Source organism: Eptatretus burgeri, chromosome 16 (genome assembly GCF_056783735.1).
Source record: "Eptatretus burgeri isolate ZD-2024b chromosome 16, Ebu_testis_v1, whole genome shotgun sequence".
Taxonomy (NCBI): Eukaryota; Metazoa; Chordata; class Myxini; order Myxiniformes; family Myxinidae; genus Eptatretus; species Eptatretus burgeri.
The window spans coordinates 11,938,450-11,946,069 of record NC_140976.1 but is presented as its reverse complement, the minus strand read 5'-3'; the positions used below and the strand labels follow the sequence as shown (position 1 = coordinate 11,946,069).

Here is a 7,620-nt window from a genome sequence, read left to right as displayed (position 1 = left end):
TGTACATTACATTGCTTTTGTCAGATAACTCTGCTCTTTGTGCTCCCACGCCCTCCTGATAAATACACCCCCCAATTGTTCAATGTACCAGCTCGTTGTCTGTCACTTTCTTTCCTTGACCCAGCACGGTGCATAATGAGAATTAAAGAGGCCGTTTGGGCCGGTAAGTTGTCATTGGTCCGGCGTGGCTTTGGTAACTTCCACTCGGTCACGCCGGATCTGAGTCGGTGATGGCGACTCGGTTTGGACAAAGTCTGCCGATGGTGTGGTTTCCCCGGTAGTTAGACGGCATGGGTACTTAGGTGAATTGGAATTAGACAAGTGGACCCTATCTCCCGCCGTTGAAATATTGTTGCGGAAATGGGCCTTTAGTGGGTTATTAAATATAGGATTAGCCCAGATCCCCCCTTAAATGCATGTTTATCCAGGTTGTTTGGTAATCGGACGTTACATGTGCATCGGGAGGTGTCCAGTGTTCATACAGTGGTGGTGTACCGAGAGGCGTCTTCTTTTTTCCTTCCCCCCTTCTGGCTGGCGCCTGCCCAGTGCTCTGACAGTCAGTCAACAAGATGTGCCAGCGGCCCATTGGCGGAGAGCTGCTGCAAACTTGAACGATGGACCAATCACGTGTTCCCGGGGGCAGTCTAAAAAGGCCCACCCTGAAAGGTAGGAGGAACTGCCAGATGTCAGTCTGCAATCTGCGTTATGAGGAGTGGCATTGTCGAGTCTGCGATCTGCTTTTTGAGGAGTGACTTGACGAGCTGTTTCTCCTTGGCCATGGATCCAGCGTGCAGGTCGTCTCCAGGTTCATCCTGAGTCCACCCACGGAGCCTCTGACTGTCCTGACTCCCTGCATGGCTCAACACGTCTTTTCATCCCATCGATCCACCTGCAGAGTCCAACACCCAGATGAGGCTGAGTCTGGTGTACAGGCCAGGCCTGGATTGGTATACTGTCCCTTGTGTGAAACCAGCTGGAACACACCATAGATCTTTCGCTCTTGTGCCATCGACCGTACAGGGGCTTGACGCGCCGAGGCTGGTGCGCGAGTGGTGCCGATAGGAGAACGAGCACCATCTTGCCACGCAGCGTGCGTGGGCTGTGCCAATAGGACTACGAGCATCATCTTGCCATGCTGCATGCTCGAGCTGGGCGCTCAAATCCGAGACCATCGGCTTGTCACGAGCCGCATTCGTGCCTTCGACACTTTTCCTCTCGTCCATGAGGCATCACCAAGTACTCTGAGTCTTTCTTGTCTGCATGTTGTCCAGGCCTAAGGTTTATTTTGATAGGGCCCCCTTCGAAACCCGTATCTGTAGCTCCCTAGTTAAGAGCGGTTTATAGATGAATTATAACGTTCGTGAATGTTTTGCTGGTGTCGTGTTCCCCGATGTGTCCCCAATAAATGTGGCTGATTCATACGAAATTTGCCACCTTGAATTTATTAATGCCGCGCTGAGGAACAATCGCTCGATTTGTATTTAAAACCAAACTGGTTACGGACTGTGGCAGACTTCGCTCGGTCTCTGACAAACCCAGTCTGTCGCCGGGATCTATATCCCCAACTGGAAAGGCACAGGGGTACTTTGGTATCGTGATCTGAGGCACGTGACCCGAGACCTGTGCCAAACTCGCCGGTGTTATAACCCCTGAGACGGCAGTGCTGTTAAGTGTCGCCGAATCTATAACACTGTCTGGTGTTCAGGAGTCGGATGCGAATCCCTCCACCTCCATAAATTTGCAGGACACCAATTCAACAACATCTGGTGTCGTTCGCACCCCGAACATTGGTTACGAGAGGCACGGAACCCCCCCCCCTCCCCAAAAAACGTCCCTCGCAAATTCCAAATTAGGTTTGATTTTATTTTGAGCGTATTGGGTGTAAAACTTCTAAATTATAAAGAAAGATGGAGTGGAAAATTGCGGTGCGGCTCCACCTCAGCGCAACACGAAGCAGGAGAGGGTTTGTATGAACCGCGCAATGAACCACACAGCACGAAGAAACCACGTGGTCACAGCATGCGTCATGGCAAACGAAGCAGGACGATGACACGTACATTGACGAGCTTCATGCACGATTGGCGGATACCTTGGAGCAGAGGAGGTGTGATGGGAATTATATTGAGGAGTTACAAATTAAATTGGACGAGGCACTACGGCACTCAGACGAGGTTCGGGAAAATTATGTGCAGAGGGAATCACACCAATTGGCCGATGCACAGGAACGAATTCGGTGGCTAGAAAATGACTTTGCCAACGCAGTCGAGGAACTACATGGAGAAATGAGGAAAGTAGAGTGGAGTACCCGTAGGTTGGAACATGAGAAGAGCGAACTGAACAAAAGAATAGAGGAAGAGCAAATTAGTAACTTCTGGGATAGGAAGAACTTGGAAAAAGAATGGAAAATAAAGCTGGAAAAGGAAAAATGTGAACACGATTTGGAATTGAAACAACTGAAGGAAGAGGTAAGATCAGGCAATCAGATAAGAGAAAGCCTAGAGCAGAAGATAAAAAGAGGAGAGAAATATCTGGAGCAAAGGAAGGAAGAAGTGTTGGAAAAGTCAAGACAGTTCGAGGAACTACAGGGAGAAATGAAGAAAGTAGAGTGGAGTACCCATAAGTTGGAGCAAGAGAAGAGCGAACTGAAGGAAAGAATAGAGAAAGAGCAAATTCGTAACTCCCGGAATAGGATGAGCTTGGAGGAAGAATGGAAAACAAAGCTGGAAAAGGAAAAACGGGAACACGATTTGGAATTGCAACAATTGAAGGAAAAGGTAAGATCAGGCAATCAGATACGTGAAAGCCTAGAACAGAAGATAAAAAGAGGAGAGAAATATCTGGAACAACTGAAGGAATACGGTAAGAGAATGGACGGAATGAGGGAGGAAGCATGCAAAAGAGGTGCGGAGATGAGAAAGGAATTAGGGGAAAAAGCTGCTGAGTCACAAACACCAAAACAAAGAGAGGGAACTACAAAACAAGCTGAGGATGTTAAGTGAGGAAAGAGAGAGAATGGAGAATGAAACGTTAAAGCGAGTATCTCACTGGGCTGCGACAGCTAGCGACAAAATGCGAACGGGATTCTCCAAAATGTCTGGAAACGTTCGCGGTGGTTCTCGATTTCCTCGCGTGAGTCGCAGGACGTCGCTCTGGTGTCGCTGGAATTTTGAACATGTTCAAAAAATTCGTGCGACAAATTTTATCTCAAAATAGTCGCAGAGTCGTCGCGGTTGGCTCGAACCGGTCTCGAACCCTTCTCAATTTATTTTCTGTGAGTCAGAAGGTGCGACAAATGTGACATGCAATGTAATGTAGATAGATTCACAATAGTTCAATCCAGATATGACTTAAAAAAAAAAAAAGTCATAGTCCATATTGTAAAACCAGCATTGTCTGTCCTCTTTCTCTCCTGTTCTGAGTAATGGCCTTCAATGGAAACTTTTCAATTTCCCATCTTTCCTTTCACCTTCCCATCATTCATAAAACACATCACACATATTTTTTACATAAATTAGGTCACACACAAAATATGGTCACACCCACAAGCCCCTATCAAGGCAGATGAACAATTGGGTCACACACAATGTTTGTGGGTGCAACGTTGACAAGTAACAGAACACTTTGAACAATCAGGCTTGGTCAGCATTCTCCTGTAATCCCACCATCCTGTTCGGCCAAGGCACAGCTCCCACACCATTGTAGTACTCAGTCAGGTACTCTCTTACTCGTTTCCCAACTGACAATATGATTGCTGGAAGCGAGAGGCCTCATATATATGTATATATATATATATATATATATATATATATATATATATATATATATATATATATATATATATATATATATATATATATATATATATATATATATATATATATATATATATATATATATATATATATATATAGTCCCGATTTCTTAATTGTCACGCACAGTTGTCGTGCGACTGTTGCATGACATTTGCGCGATGGTCACACGACCGTCGTGTGACCATCGCGTGACAGTTGCATGTGCCAAAAAAATCTGTTTTGTCACCTGAACGTCGTGCGACATGTATGTAAACTCCAGGCGAAGTTCCTCCCAAATTTCGCCGGGAGTTCGTGGGACATTCGTGCGATATTCGTGAGACATACACAGATGTGTTTTAGTATAAATTCAGTGTGATTCCAAGTGAAAATTATCGCTGTTTTATCGCAATTTGGTGTCTCCAACTAGTCGCGAGCTGTCGCAGCCCAGTGAGATACAGGCTTAAGGAACCACACTGTGCAGATTGAACAGTTCGAAGCCAAAGCAAGATTAAAGAATGAGATGGAAGAAAGAGTAGTGAAAGAACAACGAATGAAGCAGGAAAGGGAAATCAATCAATTGAGAGAAACGACGAGATTGGAGAATGAAGAATAAGAGAGACGGTGGGATAGGAAACAAAAATAACATGAATTTGAAATTGACCAACTAAAGAAGAGAGCAAGGTTGGCGTATGCAGAGATGGAAAAACTCTGGAAAGATAACGAACAACTAAAAAGGCTCAGAGAGGAAGAACGACTCAAATGGAAAGGAAAATGGAGCCAGGAAGTAGGATAGCACAATAATGTGGGATGTGTGACATCACCACAGGGAGGAATGTTAGTGGTGTGGGACTTGATTGACATCACTCGTCGGATGAAACAACAATTAGAGCAAACCCTGGTGATGGAGACATTGAGAGAGCATACGGGGTTGTTGACGAATGAAACACATTTTGAGCAGGTCCAGCATGTGGAGCTGACAGCCCCAGAGGAGTGTGGCGAACCGATGATGAGCAACCTGCTGGAGAGACGCGACCGGATCGAGGTGACTCTGGAACGAGGCAGGTATGTGGGCACATGCCTACATGGTGCGGACGATGAGCTTAAGTTAGGAATTGGATTTTATGTTAATGAGGAGACTCTATCCGATGGGGTGCACGTATGCGCGACCCCTGAATGTGTGTGTGGAATGCCTGTCCATGAATGCTGTGAGCCCACAGTCCAGACTACAGCACCGGTGTGTGCTGCCAAGGCCGAAACATGTGTGGGTACTCACATGGCGGTCGAGAATGTAACCCTGGAATACGAGGCAGTTAGTCAGTACGCAGGCAAGGTTGAATGTGTGGAAAGTGAGCACATAACCTTGGAATATGTGGAGCATGCCTTGTGTGGGAGTCCTGAGCGTGGAATGAGTTGAGACGTAGGAAATAGGTTCGAGGTGCAAGGGGAAATAGAAATGCCACCAGGACAGAAGTTGACGCAGGGGAAAGAAACCATAATGGACAGCTCCGCATGGGTTCTTTCAGAGTTATAGTTGTTGCATCCAGGAGCAGGCTTTAGAAATTGGATTTTAATTTCTCTCTCAGCCTCACAGGAACTTCAGGGTGGAGCGCAGATGAGTCGCAAGCGGCACTGGCATGTGTCACATTCTCCCCGTACCCATTTTAGAACAGGAAGGGGCCAGCAGCGACAACGCCATGTGTCACTTGGTCTTCAAACCTCTCTGAGGACACGAGGGGTTCGGCTAGCTGAGTGGGGTTTAATTGTCTTCAGGGAGTTGGAGAGAAGAGGGGGAGGCCACTCCCCCGATTGGGGTTTACCTGACTTCCGCGAACCCTGGAGAAGAGGAGGGGGTGGACCACAACCCCAATTGAGACGTGACCCCTTTGAGCCGTGGCGGAAAGGCGGCGGGGTCATGTAATGGGTAATGAGGGATTCCTTCCCTCACTCCCCTTCCAATGAGCCAAAGAAGCAGGCTATATTGGGATGTAAAATTTTTGATTGAAAATTATATCGAGAGTGATTGCAAATTGAGAGACTGACAGAAGGGATAAGAGTGGAACGAGTGGATTTGGGTGATTATTAGAAAAAAAAAGTGGAGACATCACAGGCAGAGCGTTAAACACACCTGAAATAAGTGGATGACAAAGAGTGCATTGTTTGAGGAAAGACTGAAATGCTTGGTTAGAACCATGCAGAGGTTCCATGAGGCAGGTGAAGAGATTTTGATGTTTTGTTTAAATTGTTGGAAATAAACGATTAGGGCAGTATGGAGGAGGCCAGCGGACGACGGACGTAGTGACAAATTGATTGAGGTTTGATGAAAAAGTGTAACAGTTAAATTTGATCACCAAGTGGGATCCGAAGGATTGGTGTGTTGTTGTTTTAACATAAAAGTGAAAGGTGTTGGATGGTGTTGTGGACTGGGTGTGTGGCACTGTAGAATGAATGACTAAAGTGTTTGGGGTGAATAGCGTGATCGTGCGAATGAGGAGAGTGTGCGAACAACGTACCCTGTCGGTAGGAGTCTCCTAACCAAGTTAGTGGAGGTTAGGGGGACTTAGAGGATTTGACATGGATTCTGGCTGCTGTTCCATCGTGCAGGCGGACTGCTAGGGGTAGGTGCAGGCCAAGGTATGGTGGTACTGGCTGGGAGTGTGACATGGTATTGGAAGTTGGTGAGTTTGGAGATAGGGCACCAGGGCTTTGGGAGTTCCTGGCAGGTGATGGCTGTCAGAGGTGCCAGGAGAGCACAGTAGGTTTTAGTGCCAGGAGAGCACAGTAGGTTTTAGTGCCAGGAGAGCACAGTAGGTTTTAGTGCCAGAAGAGCACAGTAGGTTTTAGTGCTAGGAGAACATAGTATGGGGGCGAGAGAGCCACCCCTTATTTAGGAGCGCCAGAAGCACGCTCAGGTGAACCCTGAGGCCGCTGGGTGTCCCCCACCCCCTATTGGAAACAGGCAAAGAGGCCTAGTAGTAGTCGCACTCCCCAGCCAGCGAGTTATGCCTGGCACCACCAAATGAAAAAAGACAAATAAGGGCCTTGATGAGGTTTAAAAGAATGGAATCAGTGTGCCAGGTTGGAAAAATTGGTCAGTCGGATCATTCTCGCCATAGCGGGAATTGTTTCATTGTTTAGAGCTAAAAGTAAATGGTTAGGTTCGATGAACTCTCCTCCGTGTGACTCTCCTCCGTTCGATGAATTCATGTGTGACCCCTGGTACGAGTAGTGTTGATGGGAAAATTTGTTTACAAAGGCCAGGCTAGCTCACCCTCTCCAAGTGCCAGAGAGGCCACCAGTGTGTCATGAGCACACACCCACGAAGATAACAGTTGATTAAGAAACACACCATCCTGTCTGTTATAAAAAATATATATATTAAGAAGACCAGACCAAAACAAGTCCTGCCAAAACGAGTCAGGCAAGGAAGGTTAAGGGTACTCTCCATCTCACCTGGTCTGTGGTCATCACACTCTCAAGAACGCCTCCAAACTGCATTTGCTTACCATCGATATGACCGTGCCACCATCGCTGTGCCACCTGCTGTCCAATGCAAGGCTTGTTGCCTTCTGCTGCTTGAGAGTAGGCCATTGCGGCCAAAAAGTCATTTTGTGGGCCATATGGGCCGAAGCATTTTTGTGGGCCGTTGTGGCCGAAGATTCATGCCATTTTGTGGGCTCAGTGGGCCGAAGAACTCTGTGAGATTAGGCCACTGGGCCGACTGAACTCACTTGGTGAGAGGCCAATCGGGCCACGAAGTGAGGAAACCCTCAGGGGTGAATTGACAATACTGCCGGGAGGGGGCATGAAGGAGCGAACACGTTAGGGAACT

General features: G+C 47.2%; 1 pseudogene; it reads left to right on the top strand.

Annotated features, from left to right (window-relative positions):
• Positions 1 to 230: 230 nt before the first annotated feature.
• On the top strand, positions 231 to 5,540 carry LOC147010521 (uncharacterized; annotated as a pseudogene).
• The last annotated feature ends 2,080 nt before the right edge of the window (positions 5,541 to 7,620 follow it).